We start from the raw sequence: 19611 nt of genomic DNA on the forward strand, positions 1-19611 counted from the left end.
TGGATTATATTATGTTGATAAAACATACTATTGTGGTAATGCCTCAGTTTGTATGGCAATGGGTACACAATCTGCTGCCTTTTCCCCACGTAGGTTCAGATCCTACTGTCAAAGTTCTACCCAGTTCCTTATGTAGCAGAGTGGCGCAGCGGAAGCGGTTTGGGCCCATAACTCAGAGCTCCTTGTGTAGCAGAGTGGCGCAGCGGAAGCGTGCTGGGCCCATAACCCAGAGGTCGATGGATCGAAACCATTCTCTGCTAAGGAGTTGGATTAAATTATGTTAATAAAACATCCTATTGTGGTAATGCCTGAGTTTGTAAGGCAATGGGTGCGCAATCTCCTGCCATTTCCCAACGTAGGTTCAGAACCTACTGTCAAAGTTCTACGCAGCTGTTTACGTAGCAGAGTGGCGCAGCGGAAGCGTGCTGGGCCCATAACCCAGAAGTCGATGGATCGAAACCGTCCTCTGCTAACGAGTTGGACTAAATTATGTTGATAAAACATACTATTGTGGTAATGCCTCAGTTTGTAAGGCAATTGGTGCGCAATCTCCTGCCATTTCCCCACGTAGGTTCAGATCCTACTGTCAAAGTTCTACCAACTTCCTTATGTAGCAGAGTGGCGCAGCGGAAGCGGTTTGGGCCCATAACTCAGAGTTCCTTGTGTAGCAGAGTGGCGCAGCGGAAGCGTGCTGGGCCCATAACCCAGAGGTCGATGGATCGAAACCATCCTCTGCTAAGGAGTTGGATTAAATTATGTTAATAAAACATCCTATTGTGGTAATGCCTGAGTTTGTAAGGCAATGGGTGCGCAATCTCCTGCCATTTCCCAACGTAGGTTCAGAACCTACTGTCAAAGTTCTACGCAGCTTTTTACGTAGCAAAGTGGCGCAGCGGAAGCGTGCTGGGCCCATAACCCAGAGGTCGATGGATCGAAACCATTCTCTGCTAAGGAGTTGGATTAAATTATGTTAATAAAACATCCTATTGTGGTAATGCCTGAGTTTGTAAGGCAATGGGTGCGCAATCTCCTGCCATTTCCCAACGTAGGTTCAGAACCTACTGTCAAAGTTCTACACAGCTCTTTACGTAGCAGAGTGGCACAGCGGAAGCGGTTTGGGCCCATAACTCAGAGTTCCTTGTGTAGCAGAGTGGCGCAGTGGAAGTGTGCTGGGCCCATAACCCAGAGGTCGATAGATCGAAACCATCCTCTGCTAATGAGTTGGGTTAAATTATGTTAATAAAACATACTATTGTGGTAATGCCTGAGTTTGTAAGGCAATGGGTGCGCAATCTCCTGCCATTTCCCAACGTAGGTTCAGATCCTACTTTCAAAGTTCTACCCAGTTCCTTATGTAGCAGAGTGGCGCAGCGGAAGCGGTTTGGGCCCATAACTCAGAGTTCCTTGTGTAGCAGAGTGGCGCAGCGGAAGCGTGCTGGGCCCATAACCCAGAGGTCGATGGATCGAAACCATCCTCTGCTAAGGAGTTGGATTATATTATGTTGATAAAACATACTATTGTGGTAATGCCTCAGTTTGTATGGCAATGGGTACACAATCTGCTGCCTTTTCCCCACGTAGGTTCAGATCCTACTGTCAAAGTTCTACCCAGTTCCTTATGTAGCAGAGTGGCGCAGCGGAAGCGGTTTGGGCCCATAACTCAGAGCTCCTTGTGTAGCAGAGTGGCGCAGCGGAAGCGTGCTGGGCCCATAACCCAGAGGTCGATGGATCGAAACCATTCTCTGCTAAGGAGTTGGATTAAATTATGTTAATAAAACATCCTATTGTGGTAATGCCTGAGTTTGTAAGGCAATGGGTGCGCAATCTCCTGCCATTTCCCAACGTAGGTTCAGAACCTACTGTCAAAGTTCTACGCAGCTCTTTAGCAGAGTAGCAGAGTGGCGCAGCGGAAGCGTGCTGGGCCCATAACCCAGAGGTCGATGGATCGAAACCGTCCTCTGCTAACGAGTTGGACTAAATTATGTTGATAAAACATACTATTGTGGTAATGCCTCAGTTTGTATGGCAATGGGTGCGCAATCTCCTGCCATTTCCCCACGTAGGTTCAGATCCTACTGTCAAAGTTCTACCAAGTTCCTTATGTAGCAGAGTGGCGCAGCGGATGCGGTTTGGGCCCATAACTGAGGTGTCCTTGAGTAGCAGAGTGGCGCAGCGGAAGCGTGCTGGGCCCATAACCCAGAGGTCGATGGATCGAAACCATCTTCTGCTAAGGAGTTGGATTAAATTATGTTGATAAAACATACTACCGCGGTAATACCTGAGTTTGTATGGCAATGGATACACAATCTGCTGCCTTTTCCCCACGTAGGTTCAGATCCTACTTTCATAGTTCTACCAACTTCCTTATGTAGCAGAGTGGCGCAGCGGAAGCGGTTTGGGCCCATAACTCAGTGCTCCTTGTGTAGCAGAGTGGCGCAGCGGAAGCGTGCTGGGCCCATAACCCAGAGGTCGATGGATCGAAACCATCCTCTGCTAAGGAGTTGGATTAGATTATGTTGATAAAACATACTATTGTGGTAATGCCTCAGTTTGTATGGCAATGGGTACACAATCTGCTGCCTTTTCCCCACGTAGGTTCAGATCCTACTGTCAAAGATCTACCAAGATCCTTATGTAGCAGAGTGGCGCAGCGGAAGCGGTCTGGGCCCATAACTCAGAGTTCCTTGTGTAGCAGAGTGGCGCAGCGGAAGCGTGCTGGGCCCATAACCCAGAGGTCGATGGATCGAAACCATTCTCTGCTAATGAGTTGGATTAAATTATGTTAATAAAACAAACTATTGTGGTAATGCCTGAGTTTGTAAGGCAATGGGTGCGCAATCTCCTGCCATTTCCCAACGTAGGTTCAGAACCTACTGTCAAAGTTGTACGCAGCTCTTTACGTAGCAGAGTGGCGCACCGGAAGCGTGCTGGGCCCATAACCCAGAGGTCGATGGATCGAAACCATCCTCTGCTAAGGATTTGGGTTAAATTATGTTAATAAAACATACTATTGTGGTAATGCCTGAGTTTGTAAGGCAATGGGTGCGCAATCTCCTGCCATTTCCCAACGTAGGTTCAGAACCTACTGTCAAAGTTCTACGCTCCTCTTTACGTAGCAGAGTGGCGCAGCGGAAGCGTGCTGGGCCCATAACCCAGAGGTCGATGGATCGAAACCATCCTCTGCTAAGGAGTTGGATTAGATTATGTTGATAAAACATACTATTGTGGTAATGCCTCAGTTTGTATGGCAATGGGTACACAATCTGCTGCCTTTTCCCCACGTAGGTTCAGATCCTACTGTCAAAGATCTACCAAGATCCTTATGTAGCAGAGTGGCGCAGCGGAAGCGGTCTGGGCCCATAACTCAGAGTTCCTTGTGTAGCAGAGTGGCGCAGCGGAAGCGTGCTGGGCCCATAACCCAGAGGTCGATGGATCGAAACCATTCTCTGCTAATGAGTTGGATTAAATTATGTTAATAAAACAAACTATTGTGGTAATGCCTGAGTTTGTAAGGCAATGGGTGCGCAATCTCCTGCCATTTCCCAACGTAGGTTCAGAACCTACTGTCAAAGTTGTACGCAGCTCTTTACGTAGCAGAGTGGCGCACCGGAAGCGTGCTGGGCCCATAACCCAGAGGTCGATGGATCGAAACCATCCTCTGCTAAGGATTTGGGTTAAATTATGTTAATAAAACATACTATTGTGGTAATGCCTGAGTTTGTAAGGCAATGGGTGCGCAATCTCCTGCCATTTCCCAACGTAGGTTCAGAACCTACTGTCAAAGTTCTACACTCCTCTTTACGTAGCAGAGTGGCGCAGCGGAAGCGTGCTGGGCCCATAACCCAGAGATCGATGGATCGAAACCATTCTCTGCTAAGGAGTTGGATTATATTATGTTGATAAAACATACTATTGTGGTAATGCCTCTGTTTGTATGGCAATGGGTACACAATCTGCTGCCTTTTCCCCACGTAGGTTCAGATCCTACTGTCAAAGTTCTACCCAGTTCCTTATGTAGCAGAGTGGTGCAGCGGAAGCGGTTTAGGCCCATAACTCAGAGTTCCTTGTGTAGCAGAGTGGCGCAGCGGAAGCATGCTGGGCCCATAACCCAGAGGTTGATGGATCGAAACCATCCTCTGCTAAAGAGTTGGATTAAATTATGTTAATAAAACATCCTATTGTGGTAATGCCTGAGTTTGTAAGGCAATGGGTGCGCAATCTCCTGCCATTGCCCAACGTAGGTTCAGAACCTACTGTCAAAGTTCTACGCAGCTCTTTACGTAGCAGAGTGGCACAGCGGAAGCGTGCTGGGCCCATAACCCAGAGATCGATGGATCGAAACCGTCCTCTGCTAACGAATTGGATTAAATTATGTTGATAAAACATACCATTGTGGTAATGCCTCAGTTTGTATGGCAATGGGTGCGCAATCTCCTGCCATTTCCCCACGTAGGTTCAGATCCTACTGTCAAAGTTCTACGCAGCTCTTTACGTAGCAGAGTGGCGCAGCGGAAGCGTGCTGGGCCCATAACCCAGAGGTCGATGGATCGAAACCATCCTCTGCTAAGGAGTTGGGTTAAATTATGTTAATAAAACATACTACAGTGGTAATGCCTGAGTTTGTAAGGCAATGGGTGCGCAATCTCCTGCCATTTCCCAACGTAGGTTCAGAACCTACTGTCAAAGTTCTACGCAGCTCTTTACGTAGCAGAGTGGCGCAGCGGAAGCGTGCTGGGCCCATAACCCAGAGGTCGATGGATCGAAACCATTCTCTGCTAATGACTTTGATAAAATTACGTTGATAAAACATACTACAGCGGAAATACCTGAGTTTGTATGGCAATGGGTACACAATCTGCTGCCTTTTCCCCACGTAGGTTCAGATCCTACTGTCAAAGTTCTACCAACTTCCTTATGTAGCAGAGTGGCGCAGCGGAAGCGGTTTGGGCCCATAACTCAGAGTTCCTTGTGTAGCAGAGTGGCGCAGCGGAAGCGTGCTGGGCCCATAACCCAGAGGTCGATGGATCGAAACCATCCTCTGCTATTGAGTTGGCTTAAATTATGTTAATAAAACATTCTATTGTGGTAATGCCTGAGTTTGTAAGGCAATGGGTGCGCAATCTCCTGCCATTTCCCAACGTAGGTTCAGATCCTACTTTCAAAGTTCTACCCAGTTCCTTATGTACTGTAGCAGAGTGGCGCAGCGGAAGCGGTCTGGGCCCATAACTCAGAGTTCCTTGTGTAGCAGAGTGGCGCAGCAGAAGCGTGCTGGGCCCATAACCCAGAGGTCGATAGATCGAAATCATTCTCTGCTAAGGAGTTGGAATAAATTATGTTAATAAAACATACTATTGTGGTAATGCCTGAGATTGTAAGGCAATGGGTGCGCAATCTCCTGCCATTTCCCAACGTAGGTTCAGATCCTACTGTCAAAGTTCTACCCAGTTCCTTATGTAGCAGAGTGGCGCAGCGGAAGCGGTTTGGGCCCATAACTCAGAGTTCCTTGTGTAGCAGAGTGGCGCAGCGGAAGCGTGCTGGGCCCATAACCCAGAGGTCGATGGATCAAAACCATCCTCTGCTAAGGAGTTGGATTAAATTATGTTAATAAAACATCCTATTGTGGTAATGCCTGAGTTTGTAAGGCAATGGGTGCGCTATATCCTGCCATTTCCCAACGTAGGTTCAGAACCTACTGTCAAAGTTCTACGTAGCAGAGTGGCGCAGCGGAAGCGTGCTGGGCCCATAACCCAGAGATCGATGGATCGAAACCATTCTCTGCTAAGGAGTTGGATTATATTATGTTGATAAAACATACTATTGTGGTAATGCCTCTGTTTGTATGGCAATGGGTACACAATCTGCTGCCTTTTCCCCACGTAGGTTCAGATCCTACTGTCAAAGTTCTACCCAGTTCCTTATGTAGCAGAGTGGTGCAGCGGAAGCGGTTTAGGCCCATAACTCAGAGTTCCTTGTGTAGCAGAGTGGCGCAGCGGAAGCATGCTGGGCCCATAACCCAGAGGTTGATGGATCGAAACCATCCTCTGCTAAAGAGTTGGATTAAATTATGTTAATAAAACATCCTATTGTGGTAATGCCTGAGTTTGTAAGGCAATGGGTGCGCAATCTCCTGCCATTGCCCAACGTAGGTTCAGAACCTACTGTCAAAGTTCTACGCAGCTCTTTACGTAGCAGAGTGGCACAGCGGAAGCGTGCTGGGCCCATAACCCAGAGATCGATGGATCGAAACCGTCCTCTGCTAACGAATTGGATTAAATTATGTTGATAAAACATACCATTGTGGTAATGCCTCAGTTTGTATGGCAATGGGTGCGCAATCTCCTGCCATTTCCCCACGTAGGTTCAGATCCTACTGTCAAAGTTCTACGCAGCTCTTTACGTAGCAGAGTGGCGCAGCGGAAGCGTGCTGGGCCCATAACCCAGAGGTCGATGGATCGAAACCATCCTCTGCTAAGGAGTTGGGTTAAATTATGTTAATAAAACATACTACAGTGGTAATGCCTGAGTTTGTAAGGCAATGGGTGCGCAATCTCCTGCCATTTCCCAACGTAGGTTCAGAACCTACTGTCAAAGTTCTACGCAGCTCTTTACGTAGCAGAGTGGCGCAGCGGAAGCGTGCTGGGCCCATAACCCAGAGGTCGATGGATCGAAACCATTCTCTGCTAATGACTTTGATAAAATTACGTTGATAAAACATACTACAGCGGAAATACCTGAGTTTGTATGGCAATGGGTACACAATCTGCTGCCTTTTCCCCACGTAGGTTCAGATCCTACTGTCAAAGTTCTACCAACTTCCTTATGTAGCAGAGTGGCGCAGCGGAAGCGGTTTGGGCCCATAACTCAGAGTTCCTTGTGTAGCAGAGTGGCGCAGCGGAAGCGTGCTGGGCCCATAACCCAGAGGTCGATGGATCGAAACCATCCTCTGCTATTGAGTTGGCTTAAATTATGTTAATAAAACATTCTATTGTGGTAATGCCTGAGTTTGTAAGGCAATGGGTGCGCAATCTCCTGCCATTTCCCAACGTAGGTTCAGATCCTACTTTCAAAGTTCTACCCAGTTCCTTATGTACTGTAGCAGAGTGGCGCAGCGGAAGCGGTCTGGGCCCATAACTCAGAGTTCCTTGTGTAGCAGAGTGGCGCAGCAGAAGCGTGCTGGGCCCATAACCCAGAGGTCGATAGATCGAAATCATTCTCTGCTAAGGAGTTGGAATAAATTATGTTAATAAAACATACTATTGTGGTAATGCCTGAGATTGTAAGGCAATGGGTGCGCAATCTCCTGCCATTTCCCAACGTAGGTTCAGATCCTACTGTCAAAGTTCTACCCAGTTCCTTATGTAGCAGAGTGGCGCAGCGGAAGCGGTTTGGGCCCATAACTCAGAGTTCCTTGTGTAGCAGAGTGGCGCAGCGGAAGCGTGCTGGGCCCATAACCCAGAGGTCGATGGATCAAAACCATCCTCTGCTAAGGAGTTGGATTAAATTATGTTAATAAAACATCCTATTGTGGTAATGCCTGAGTTTGTAAGGCAATGGGTGCGCTATATCCTGCCATTTCCCAACGTAGGTTCAGAACCTACTGTCAAAGTTCTACGTAGCAGAGTGGCGCAGCGGAAGCGTGCTGGGCCCATAACCCAGAGGTCGATGGATCGAAACCATTCTCTGCTAATGAGTTTGATAAAATTATGTTGATAAAACATACTACCGCGGTAATACCTGGGTTTGTATGGCAATGGGTACACAATCTGCTGCCTTTTCCCCACGTAGGTTCCGATCCTACTGTCAAAGTTCTACCCAGTTCCTTAGTTGCAGAGTGGCGCAGCGGAAGCGGTTAGGGCCCATAACTCAGAGTTCCTTGTGTAGCAGAGTGGCGCAGCGGAAGCGTGCTGGGCCCATAACCCAGAGGTCGATGGATCGAAACCATCCTCTGCTAACGAGTTGGATTAAATTATGTTGATAAAACATACTATTGTGGTAATGCCTGAGTTTGTAAGGCAATGGGTGCGCAATCTCCTGCCATTTCCCCACGTAGGTTCAGATCCTGCTTTCAAAGTTCTACCCAGTTCCTTATGTAGCAGAGTGGCGCAGCGGAAGCGGTCTGGGCCCATAACTCAGAGTTCCTTGTGTAGCAGAGTGGTGCAGCGGAAGCGTGCTGGGCCCATAACCCAGAGGTCAATGGATCGAAACCGTTCTCTGCTAATGAGTTGGATTAAATTATGTTAATAAAACATCCTATTGTGGTAATGCCTGAGTTTGTAAGGCAATGGGTGCGCAATCTCCTGCCATTTCCCCACGTAGGTTCAGAACCTACTGTCAAAGTTCTACGCAACTCTTTATGTAGCAGAGTGGCGCAGCGGAAGCGTGCTGGGCCCATAACCCAGAGGTCAATGGATCGAAACCATCCTCTGCTAAGGATTTGGGTTAAATTATGTTAATAAAACATACTATTGTGGTAATGCCTGAGTTTGTAAGGCAATGGGTGCGCAATCTCCTGCCATTTCCCAACGTAGGTTCAGAACCTACTGTCAAAGTTCTACGCTCCTCTTTACGTAGCAGAGTGGCGCAGCGGAAGCGTGCTGGGCCCATAACCCAGAGGTCGATGGATCGAAACCATTCTCTGCTAAGGAGTTGGATTATATTATGTTGATAAAACATACTACATAATACCTGAGTTTGTATGGCAATGGGTACACAATCTGCTGCCTTTTCCCCACGTAGGTTCAGATCCTACTTTCAAAGTTCTACCCAGTTCCTTATGTAGCAGAGAGGCGCAGCGGAAGCGGTCTGGGCCCATAACTCAGAGATCCTTGTGTAGCAGAGTGGCGCAGCGGAAGCGTGCTGGGCCCATAACCCAGAGGTCGATGGATCGAAACCGTCCTCTGCTAATGAGTTGGGTTAAATTATGTTAATAAAACATACTATTGTGGTAATGCCTGAGTTTGTAAGGCAATGGGTGCGCAATCTCCTGCCTTTTCCCCACGTAGGCTCAGATCCTACTTTCAAAGTTCTACCCAGTTCCTTATGTACTGTAGCAGAGTGGCGCAGCGGACGCGGTCTGGGCCCATAACTCAGAGTTCCTTGTGTAGCAGAGTGGCGCAGCGGAAGCGTGCTGGGCCCATAACCCAGAGGTCGATGGATCGAAACCATCCTCTGCTAAGGAGTTGGATTATATTATGTTGATAAAAAATTCTATTGTGGTAATGCCTCAGTTTGTATGGCAATGGGTACACAATCTGCTGCCTTTTCCCCACGTAGGTTCAGATCCTACTGTCAAAGTTCTACCCAGTTCCTTATGTAGCAGAGTGGCGCAGCGGAAGCGGTTTGGGCCCATAACTCAGAACTTCTTGTGTAGCAGAGTGGCGCAGCGGAAGCGTGCTGGGCCCATAACCCAAAGGTCGATGGATCAAAACCATCCTCTGCTATGGAGTTGGATTAAATTATGTTAATAAAACATCCTATTGTGGTAATGCCTGAGTTTGTAAGGCAATGGGTGCGCAATATCCTGCCATTTCCCAACGTAGGTTCAGAACCTACTGTCAAAGCTCTACGTAGCAGAGAGGCGCAGCGGAAGCGTGCTGGGCCCATAACCCAGAGGTCGATGGATCGAAACCATCCTCTGCTAAGGAGTTGGATTAAATTATGTTAATAAAACATCCTATTGTGGTAATGCCTGAGTTTGTAAGGCAATGGGTGCGCAATCTCCTGCCATTTCCCAACGTAGGTTCAGAACCTACTGTCAAAGTTCTACGCAGCTCTTTACGTAGCAGAGTGGCGCAGCGGAAGCGTGCTGGGCCCATAACCCAGAGGTCGATGGATCGAAACCATCCTCTGCTAATGAGTTGGGTTAAATTATGTTAATAAAACATACTTTTGTGGTAATGCCTGAGTTTGTAAGGCAATGGGTGCGCAATCTCCTGCCATTTCCCAACGTAGGTTCAGAACCTACTGTCAAAGTTCTACGCTCATCTTTACGTAGCCGAGTGGCGCAGCGGAGGGGTGCTGGGCCCATAACCCAGACGTCGATGGATCGAAACCATTCTCTGCTAAGGAGTTGGATTATATTATGTTGATAAAACATACTATTGTGGTAATGCCTCAGTTTGTATGGCAATGGGTACACAATCTGCTGCCTTTTCCCCACGTAGGTTCAGATCCTACTGTCAAAGTTCTACCCAGTTCCTTATGTAGCAGAGTGGCGCAGCGGAAGCGGTTTGGGCCCATAACTCAGAGCTACTTGTGTAGCAGAGTGGCGCAGCGGAAGCATGCTGGGCCCATAACCCAGAGGTCGATGGATCGAAACCATCCTCTGCTAAGGAGTTGGATTAAATTATGTTAATAAAACATCCTATTGTGGTAATGCCTGAGTTTGTAAGGCAATGGGTGCGCAATCTCCTGCCATTTCCCAACGTAGGTTCAGAACCTACTGTCAAAGTTCTACGTAGCAGAGTGGCGCAGCGGAACCGTGCTGGGCCCATAACCCAGAGGTCGATGGATCGAAACCATCCTCTGCTAATGAGTTGGGTTAAATTATGTTAATAAAACATACTATTGTGGTAATGCCTGAGTTTGTTAGGCAATGGGTGCGCAATCTCCTGCCATTTCCCAACGTAGGTTCAGAACCTACTGTCAAAGTTCTACGCTCCTCTTTACGTAGCCGAGTGGCGCAGCGGAGGCGTGCTGGGCCCATAACCCAGAGGTCGATGGATCGAAACCATTCTCTGCTAAGGAGTTGGATTATATTATGTTGATAAAACATACTATTGTGGTAATGCCTCAGTTTGTATGGCAATGGGTACACAATCTGCTGCCTTTTCCCCACGTAGGTTCAGATCCTACTGTCAAAGTTCTACCCAGTTCCTTATGTAGCAGAGTGGCGCAGCGGAAGCGGTTTGGGCCCATAACTCAGAGCTACTTGTGTAGCAGAGTGGCGCAGCGGAAGCGTGCTGGGCCCATAACCCAGAGGTCGATGGATCGAAACCATCCTCTGCTAAGGAGTTGGGTTAAATTATGTTAATAAAACATACTATTGTGGTAATGCCTGAGTTTGTAAGGCAATGGGTGCGCAATCTCCTGCCATTTCCCAACGTAGGTTCAGAACCTACTGTCAAAGTTCTACGCAGCTCTTTACGTAGCAGAGTGGCGCAGCGGAAGCGTGCTGGGCCCATAACCCAGAGGTCGATGGATCGAAACCATCCTCTGCTAATGAGTTGGGTTAAATTATGTTAATAAAACATACTATTGTGGTAATGCCTGAGTTTGTAAGGCAATGGGTGCGCAATCTCCTGCCATTTCCCAACGTAGGTTCAGAACCTACTGTCAAAGTTCTACGCTCCTCTTTACGTAGCCGAGTGGCGCAGCGGAGGCGTGCTGGGCCCATAACCCAGAGGTCGATGGATCGAAACCATTCTCTGCTAAGGAGTTGGATTATATTATGTTGATAAAACATACTATTGTGGTAATGCCTCAGTTTGTATGGCAATGGGTACACAATCTGCTGCCTTTTCCCCACGTAGGTTCAGATCCTACTGTCAAAGTTCTACCCAGTTCCTTATGTAGCAGAGTGGCGCAGCGGAAGCGGTTTGGGCCCATAACTCAGAGCTACTTGTGTAGCAGAGTGGCGCAGCGGAAGCGTGCTGGGCCCATAACCCAGAGGTCGATTGATCGAAACCATCCTCTGCTAAGGAGTTGGGTTAAATTATGTTAATAAAACATACTATTGTGGTAATGCCTGAGTTTGTAAGGCAATTGGTGCGCAATCTCCTGCCATTTCCCAACGTAGGTTCAGAACCTACTGTCAAAGTTCTACGCAGCTCTTTACGTAGCAGAGTGGCGCAGCGGAAGCGTGCTGGGCCCATAACCCAGAGGTCGATGGATCGAAACCATCCTCTGCTAATGAGTTGGGTTAAATTATGTTAATAAAACATACTATTGTGGTAATGCCTGAGTTTGTAAGGCAATGGGTGCGCAATCTCCTGCCATTTCCCAACGTAGGTTCAGAACCTACTGTCAAAGTTCTACGCTCCTCTTTACGTAGCCGAGTGGCGCAGCGGAGGCGTGCTGGGCCCATAACCCAGAGGTCGATGGATCGAAACCATTCTCTGCTAAGGAGTTGGATTATATTATGTTGATAAAACATACTATTGTGGTAATGCCTCAGTTTGTATGGCAATGGGTACACAATCTGCTGCCTTTTCCCCACGTAGGTTCAGATCCTACTGTCAAAGTTCTACCCAGTTCCTTATGTAGCAGAGTGGCGCAGCGGAAGCGGTTTGGGCCCATAACTCAGAGCTACTTGTGTAGCAGAGTGGCGCAGCGGAAGCATGCTGGGCCCATAACCCAGAGGTCGATGGATCGAAACCATCCTCTGCTAAGGAGTTGGGTTAAATTATGTTAATAAAACATACTATTGTGGTAATGCCTGAGTTTGTAAGGCAATGGGTGCGCAATCTCCTGCCATTTCCCAACGTAGGTTCAGAACCTACTGTCAAAGTTCTACGCAGCTCTTTACGTAGCAGAGTGGCGCAGCGGAAGCGTGCTGGGCCCATAACTCAGAGGTCGATGGATCGAAACCATCCTCTGCTAATGAGTTGGGTTAAATTATGTTAATAAAACATACTATTGTGGTAATGCCTGAGTTTGTAAGGCAATGGGTGCGCAATCTCCTGCCATTTCCCAACGTAGGTTCAGAACCTACTGTCAAAGTTCTACGCTCCTCTTTACGTAGCCGAGTGGCGCAGCGGAGGCGTGCTGGGCCCATAACCCAGAGGTCGATGGATCGAAACCATTCTCTGCTAAGGAGTTGGATTATATTATGTTGATAAAACATACTATTGTGGTAATGCCTCAGTTTGTATGGCAATGGGTACACAATCTGCTGCCTTTTCCCCACGTAGGTTCAGATCCTACTGTCAAAGTTCTACCCAGTTCCTTATGTAGCAGAGTGGCGCAGCGGAAGCGGTTTGGGCCCATAACTCAGAGCTACTTGTGTAGCAGAGTGGCGCAGCGGAAGCATGCTGGGCCCATAACCCAGAGGTCGATGGATCGAAACCATCCTCTGCTAAGGAGTTGGATTAAATTATGTTAATAAAACATCCTATTGTGGTAATGCCTGAGTTTGTAAGGCAATGGGTGCGCAATCTCCTGCCATTTCCCAACGTAGGTTCAGAACCTACTGTCAAAGTTCTACGTAGCAGAGTGGCGCAGCGGAAGCGTGCTGGGCCCATAACCCAGAGATCGATGGATTGAAACCATCCTCTGCTAAGGAGTTGGGTTAAATTATGTTAATAAAACATACTATTGTGGTAATGCCTGAGTTTGTAAGGCAATGGGTGTGCATTCTCCTGCCATTTCCCAACGTAGGTTCAGAACCTACTGTCAAAGTTCTACACACCTCTTTACGTAGCAGAGTGGCGCAGCGGAAGCGTGCTGGGCCCATAACCCAGAGGTCGATGGATCGAAACCATTCTCTGCTAATGACTTTGATAAAATTATGTTGATAAAACATACTACCGCGGAAATACCTGAGTTTGTATGGCAATGGGTGCGCAATCTCCTGCCATTTCCCAACGTAGGTTCAGAACCTACTGTCAAAGTTCTATGCAGCTCTTCACGTAGCAGAGTGGCGCAGCGGAAGCGTGCTGGGCCCATAACCCAGCGGTCGATGGATCGAAACCATTCTCTGCTAATGAGTTTGATAAAATTATGTTGATAAAACATACTACCGCGGTAATACCTGAGTTTGTATGGCAATGGATACACAATCTGCTGCCTTTTCCCCACGTAGGTTCAGATCCTACTGTCAAAGTTCTACACAGCTCTTTACGTAGCAGAGTGGCGCAGCGGAAGCGTGCTGGGCCCATAACCCAGAGGTCGATGGATCGAAACCATTCTCTGCTAATGACTTTGATAAAATTATGTTGATAAAACATACTACCGCGGAAATACCTGAGTTTGTATGGCAATGGGTACACAATCTGCTGCCTTTTCCCCACGTAGGTTCAGATCCTACTGTCAAAGTTCTACCAACTTCCTTATGTAGCAGAGTGGTGCAGCGGAAGCGTGCTGGGCCCATAACCCAGAGGTCGATGGATCGAAACCATCCTCTGCTAATGAGTTGGGTTAAATTATGTTAATAAAACATACTATTGTGGTAATGCCTGAGTTTGTTAGGCAATGGGTGCGCAATCTCCTGCCATTTCCCAACGTAGGTTCAGAACCTACTGTCAAAGTTCTACGCTCCTCTTTACGTAGCCGAGTGGCGCAGCGGAGGCGTGCTGGGCCCATAACCCAGAGGTCGATGGATCGAAACCATTCTCTGCTAAGGAGTTGGATTATATTATGTTGATAAAACATACTATTGTGGTAATGCCTCAGTTTGTATGGCAATGGGTACACAATCTGCTGCCTTTTCCCCACGTAGGTTCAGATCCTACTGTCAAAGTTCTACCCAGTTCCTTATGTAGCAGAGTGGCGCAGCGGAAGCGGTTTGGGCCCATAACTCAGAGCTACTTGTGTAGCAGAGTGGCGCAGCGGAAGCGTGCTGGGCCCATAACCCAGAGGTCGATGGATCGAAACCATCCTCTGCTAAGGAGTTGGGTTAAATTATGTTAATAAAACATACTATTGTGGTAATGCCTGAGTTTGTAAGGCAATGGGTGCGCAATCTCCTGCCATTTCCCAACGTAGGTTCAGAACCTACTGTCAAAGTTCTACGCAGCTCTTTACGTAGCAGAGTGGCGCAGCGGAAGCGTGCTGGGCCCATAACCCAGAGGTCGATGGATCGAAACCATCCTCTGCTAATGAGTTGGGTTAAATTATGTTAATAAAACATACTATTGTGGTAATGCCTGAGTTTGTAAGGCAATGGGTGCGCAATCTCCTGCCATTTCCCAACGTAGGTTCAGAACCTACTGTCAAAGTTCTACGCTCCTCTTTACGTAGCCGAGTGGCGCAGCGGAGGCGTGCTGGGCCCATAACCCAGAGGTCGATGGATTGAAACCATTCTCTGCTAAGGAGTTGGATTATATTATGTTGATAAAACATACTATTGTGGTAATGCCTCAGTTTGTATGGCAATGGGTACACAATCTGCTGCCTTTTCCCCACGTAGGTTCAGATCCTACTGTCAAAGTTCTACCCAGTTCCTTATGTAGCAGAGTGGCGCAGCGGAAGCGGTTTGGGCCCATAACTCAGAGCTACTTGTGTAGCAGAGTGGCGCAGCGGAAGCGTGCTGGGCCCATAACCCAGAGGTCGATGGATCGAAACCATCCTCTGCTAAGGAGTTGGGTTAAATTATGTTAATAAAACATACTATTGTGGTAATGCCTGAGTTTGTAAGGCAATGGGTGCGCAATCTCCTGCCATTTCCCAACGTAGGTTCAGAACCTACTGTCAAAATTCTACGCAGCTCTTTACGTAGCAGAGTGGCGCAGCGGAAGCGTGCTGGGCCCGTAACCCAGAGGTCGATGGATCGAAACCATCCTCTGCTAATGAGTTGGGTTAAATTATGTTAATAAAACATACTATTGTGGTAATGCCTGAGTTTGTAAGGCAATGGGTGCGCAATCTCCTGCCATTTCCCAACGTAGGTTCAGAACCTACTGTCAAAGTTCTACGCTCCTCTTTACGTAGCCGAGTGGCGCAGCGGAGGCGTGCTGGGCCCATAACCCAGAGGTCGATGGATCGAAACCATTCTCTGCTAAGGAGTTGGATTATATTATGTTGATAAAACATACTATTGTGGTAATGCCTCAGTTTGTATGGCAATGGGTACACAATCTGCTGCCTTTTCCCCACGTAGGTTCAGATCCTACTGTCAAAGTTCTACCCAGTTCCTTATGTAGCAGAGTGGCGCAGCGGAAGCGGTTTGGGCCCATAACTCAGAGCTACTTGTGTAGCAGAGTGGCGCAGCGGAAGCATGCTGGGCCCATAACCCAGAGGTCGATGGATCGAAACCATCCTCTGCTAAGGAGTTGGGTTAAATTATGTTAATAAAACATACTATTGTGGTAATGCCTGAGTTTGTAAGGCAATGGGTGCGCAATCTCCTGCCATTTCCCAACGTAGGTTCAGAACCTACTGTCAAAGTTCTACGCAGCTCTTTACGTAGCAGAGTGGCGCAGCGGAAGCGTGCTGGGCCCATAACCCAGAGGTCGATGGATCGAAACCATCCTCTGCTAATGAGTTGGGTTAAATTATGTTAATAAAACATACTATTGTGGTAATGCCTGAGTTTGTAAGGCAATGGGTGCGCAATCTCCTGCCATTTCCCAACGTAGGTTCAGAACCTACTGTCAAAGTTCTACGCTCCTCTTTACGTAGCCGAGTGGCGCAGCGGAGGCGTGCTGGGCCCATAACCCAGAGGTCGATGGATCGAAACCATTCTCTGCTAAGGAGTTGGATTATATTATGTTGATAAAACATACTATTGTGGTAATGCCTCAGTTTGTATGGCAATGGGTACACAATCTGCTGCCTTTTCCCCACGTAGGTTCAGATCCTACTGTCAAAGTTCTACCCAGTTCCTTATGTAGCAGAGTGGCGCAGCGGAAGCGGTTTGGGCCCATAACTCAGAGCTACTTGTGTAGCAGAGTGGCGCAGCGGAAGCATGCTGGGCCCATAACCCAGAGGTCGATGGATCGAAACCATCCTCTGCTAAGGAGTTGGATTAAATTATGTTAATAAAACATCCTATTGTGGTAATGCCTGAGTTTGTAAGGCAATGGGTGCGCAATCTCCTGCCATTTCCCAACGTAGGTTCAGAACCTACTGTCAAAGTTCTACGTAGCAGAGTGGCGCAGCGGAAGCGTGCTGGGCCCATAACCCAGAGATCGATGGATTGAAACCATCCTCTGCTAAGGAGTTGGGTTAAATTATGTTAATAAAACATACTATTGTGGTAATGCCTGAGTTTGTAAGGCAATGGGTGTGCATTCTCCTGCCATTTCCCAACGTAGGTTCAGAACCTACTGTCAAAGTTCTACACACCTCTTTACGTAGCAGAGTGGCGCAGCGGAAGCGTGCTGGGCCCATAACCCAGAGGTCGATGGATCGAAACCATTCTCTGCTAATGACTTTGATAAAATTATGTTGATAAAACATACTACCGCGGAAATACCTGAGTTTGTATGGCAATGGGTGCGCAATCTCCTGCCATTTCCCAACGTAGGTTCAGAACCTACTGTCAAAGTTCTATGCCGCTCTTCACGTAGCAGAGTGGCGCAGCGGAAGCGTGCTGGGCCCATAACCCAGCGGTCGATGGATCGAAACCATTCTCTGCTAATGAGTTTGATAAAATTATGTTGATAAAACATACTACCGCGGTAATACCTGAGTTTGTATGGCAATGGATACACAATCTGCTGCCTTTTCCCCACGTAGGTTCAGATCCTACTGTCAAAGTTCCACCCATTTCCTTGTGTAGCTGAGTGGCGCAGCGGAAGCGTGCTGGGCCCATAACTCAGAGTTCCTTGTGTAGCAGAGTGGCGCAGTGGAAGCGTGCTGCGCCCATAACCCAGAGGTCGATGAATCGAAACCATTCTCTGCTATGCAGGTTGATTAAATTATGTTAATAAAACATACGATCGTGGTAATGGCTGAGTTTGTAAAGCAATGGGTACGCAATCTGCTGCCTTTTCCTCACGTAGGTTTGGATTCTACTGTCAATGTTACACCCGTTTCCTTGTGTACCAGAGGTCGATGGATGGAAACCATCCTCTGCTATACTCTATTGATTTCAATAATCTTAGCATTGCGCATGAAATGTTGCTGTTTTTTTACCTTCGTAGTCATGTAAATGATGTAGTTATTCTAATCATATATAACACATTACAGATTGTCTCCTCTCCCGATCCCAAGCATAGTAACAAAGGGATGCCCTTTTGTTTTAATGAAAATGTTAGTCTTCTGAACATATGTTGTTGTAATTTCAAAGTGGCCTTAGGTTTATGAGCAAAGACAGCTTTTTGACAATGATTAGGTACAACATGGTTAAATACCCATGTATAAAACAATTTCATAAGCACATAATAAAGTGGTTGCTGTACAGTGAGCATGGAGCCAGCCCAGAATTGATGAACTTATGCCTCGCTGGCTTGTTGAAAGTTGCACGCTTGCAGTGGTCCTCGAAAGTGTCTGTACTCCACCCTCATATATTTGCTCATATGCAATTATTCATAACTATTGCATGCTACTTGTGATGAGGAGTAAAATTGGTAAAAAGAAATCGAGAGCTGAGCTCCAAATGCAGTGTGACGTGCTTCACAGATCAGGTCCAGGGGAGGGAAGTGGAGGTATGTGGAAACTCGGCTTCATAAAAACTTGTGAATTCGATCGAAAAATGAAATGTGCCAAAAGTCTTGTATTTCGTTTGGTTACTTATGGTTAAGGTTAGGGCTGGATAGGGGTTAAGGTCGTCTTGTTGGGATTAGAGATTTCCCCATAGAAATGAATGGAGAGGACCCACAAAGATATAATTACAAACCTGTGTGTGTGTGTGTGAGCGGGTTTACCTATCCTTATGGGGACACAATGTCCCCATAACTTAATAAATATCCGTTTTTTTTCCTTATGGGGACCGGTTTCCTGGTCCCCATAAGGGAAAACTCTATTTTATAAAAATCGGTGACTGCTATGAAAAAACTAAAAATGCAAAAACTCTTGTATTTTGTTAGGTTACTTATGGTTATGGTTAGGGCAGGGTAGGGGTTAAGGTTGTCATAGTTAGCGTTAGCATTTTTCCCATTGAAATGAATGAGCGGTCCCCATAAGGATATGTTTACCCTACAAGTGTGTGCGTGTGTGTGTGTGTGTGTGAACACTGGGCTGTCTGAGGATCCCCATACAGTATGTAGATATCCCTCATATGACAGCCCTCTGTAATTACATCACTTTCAATGACTTTTCTGTAGCTGAATGAAACAGGATGAATCTCTGAAACAAAGAGTGACATCTGGAAAAGTAATCAAATGGCAAGCAAAGAAAGCCTGTGCTTTCTATCTTCATTCTATCCAGAACACTCTGGCATGATAAAGATCATTTTAAATATTCAGTACACTTTTTTGAGTGAATAGCGCTATTTGTCATAAGAAGTGAAATGGATCCCTGTGCCAAGACTCTGACACTGACGAACAATCACACTCTTCTTAGCGCTGAGCCTTGAGATTTGCCACGTCCACTGCGGTGACTGATCCACAAGCTGGACTCCACGAGTAGAACCCAACTATGGACATTTCCTGTCTTGAATGTGTGGGTATCTCCTACGGGGGAGGTTTGGCAGGAGAAAGGACTTAATTCAAACCAGCTCCTTTTTATCAAAAGAAGGAAAAGCAGTGAATAGCAGGACAAATGCAAAACATACAAAAAAAGTTAATTGATGGATTAGTATGAAATGCACCATATAATGAGAAGAAGATAGGAGATTATTTGAAAGGGTATCTCTTATCAGGGTATCTCTTATCAGGGTATCTCTGGGTACAGTGTCCCTTGTTAGGGTATCTCTGGGTACAATATCCCTTATTGCAGTAACTTTGGCTAAAGTATCTCTGGCTATGGTATCTTTGGGTACAGTGTCCCTTGTTAGGGTATCTCTGGGTA

General features: G+C 47.0%; 17 non-coding genes across 17 annotated transcripts; all 17 read left to right on the forward strand.

Moving 5' to 3' along the window:
- Positions 1-3114: 3114 nt before the first annotated feature.
- On the forward strand, positions 3115-3186 carry trnam-cau (transfer RNA methionine (anticodon CAU)). Its single transcript has one exon. It is a non-coding gene; the product is annotated as a tRNA-Met (tRNA).
- Positions 3187-4494: 1308 nt separating this feature from the next.
- On the forward strand, positions 4495-4566 carry trnam-cau (transfer RNA methionine (anticodon CAU)). Its single transcript has one exon. It is a non-coding gene; the product is annotated as a tRNA-Met (tRNA).
- Positions 4567-4972: 406 nt separating this feature from the next.
- Positions 4973-5044, forward strand: trnam-cau (transfer RNA methionine (anticodon CAU)). Its single transcript has one exon. It is a non-coding gene; the product is annotated as a tRNA-Met (tRNA).
- Positions 5045-6399: 1355 nt separating this feature from the next.
- On the forward strand, positions 6400-6471 carry trnam-cau (transfer RNA methionine (anticodon CAU)). The gene has a single exon. It is a non-coding gene; the product is annotated as a tRNA-Met (tRNA).
- Positions 6472-6877: 406 nt separating this feature from the next.
- On the forward strand, positions 6878-6949 carry trnam-cau (transfer RNA methionine (anticodon CAU)). Its single transcript has one exon. It is a non-coding gene; the product is annotated as a tRNA-Met (tRNA).
- A 930-nt stretch (positions 6950-7879) lies between these two features.
- On the forward strand, positions 7880-7951 carry trnam-cau (transfer RNA methionine (anticodon CAU)). The gene has a single exon. It is a non-coding gene; the product is annotated as a tRNA-Met (tRNA).
- An 880-nt stretch (positions 7952-8831) lies between these two features.
- Positions 8832-8903, forward strand: trnam-cau (transfer RNA methionine (anticodon CAU)). The gene has a single exon. It is a non-coding gene; the product is annotated as a tRNA-Met (tRNA).
- A 199-nt stretch (positions 8904-9102) lies between these two features.
- trnam-cau (transfer RNA methionine (anticodon CAU)) lies at positions 9103-9174 on the forward strand. Its single transcript has one exon. It is a non-coding gene; the product is annotated as a tRNA-Met (tRNA).
- Positions 9175-9780: 606 nt separating this feature from the next.
- trnam-cau (transfer RNA methionine (anticodon CAU)) lies at positions 9781-9852 on the forward strand. Its single transcript has one exon. It is a non-coding gene; the product is annotated as a tRNA-Met (tRNA).
- Positions 9853-10936: 1084 nt separating this feature from the next.
- trnam-cau (transfer RNA methionine (anticodon CAU)) lies at positions 10937-11008 on the forward strand. The gene has a single exon. It is a non-coding gene; the product is annotated as a tRNA-Met (tRNA).
- A 140-nt stretch (positions 11009-11148) lies between these two features.
- trnam-cau (transfer RNA methionine (anticodon CAU)) lies at positions 11149-11220 on the forward strand. Its single transcript has one exon. It is a non-coding gene; the product is annotated as a tRNA-Met (tRNA).
- A 618-nt stretch (positions 11221-11838) lies between these two features.
- On the forward strand, positions 11839-11910 carry trnam-cau (transfer RNA methionine (anticodon CAU)). Its single transcript has one exon. It is a non-coding gene; the product is annotated as a tRNA-Met (tRNA).
- Positions 11911-14532: 2622 nt separating this feature from the next.
- Positions 14533-14604, forward strand: trnam-cau (transfer RNA methionine (anticodon CAU)). Its single transcript has one exon. It is a non-coding gene; the product is annotated as a tRNA-Met (tRNA).
- A 140-nt stretch (positions 14605-14744) lies between these two features.
- trnam-cau (transfer RNA methionine (anticodon CAU)) lies at positions 14745-14816 on the forward strand. The gene has a single exon. It is a non-coding gene; the product is annotated as a tRNA-Met (tRNA).
- A 406-nt stretch (positions 14817-15222) lies between these two features.
- trnam-cau (transfer RNA methionine (anticodon CAU)) lies at positions 15223-15294 on the forward strand. Its single transcript has one exon. It is a non-coding gene; the product is annotated as a tRNA-Met (tRNA).
- A 140-nt stretch (positions 15295-15434) lies between these two features.
- Positions 15435-15506, forward strand: trnat-cgu (transfer RNA threonine (anticodon CGU)). The gene has a single exon. It is a non-coding gene; the product is annotated as a tRNA-Thr (tRNA).
- A 618-nt stretch (positions 15507-16124) lies between these two features.
- trnam-cau (transfer RNA methionine (anticodon CAU)) lies at positions 16125-16196 on the forward strand. The gene has a single exon. It is a non-coding gene; the product is annotated as a tRNA-Met (tRNA).
- The last annotated feature ends 3415 nt before the right edge of the window (positions 16197-19611 follow it).

The sequence above is a fragment of the Paramormyrops kingsleyae genome, chromosome 5 (genome assembly GCF_048594095.1).
Source record: "Paramormyrops kingsleyae isolate MSU_618 chromosome 5, PKINGS_0.4, whole genome shotgun sequence".
Classification (NCBI taxonomy): domain Eukaryota; kingdom Metazoa; phylum Chordata; class Actinopteri; order Osteoglossiformes; family Mormyridae; genus Paramormyrops; species Paramormyrops kingsleyae.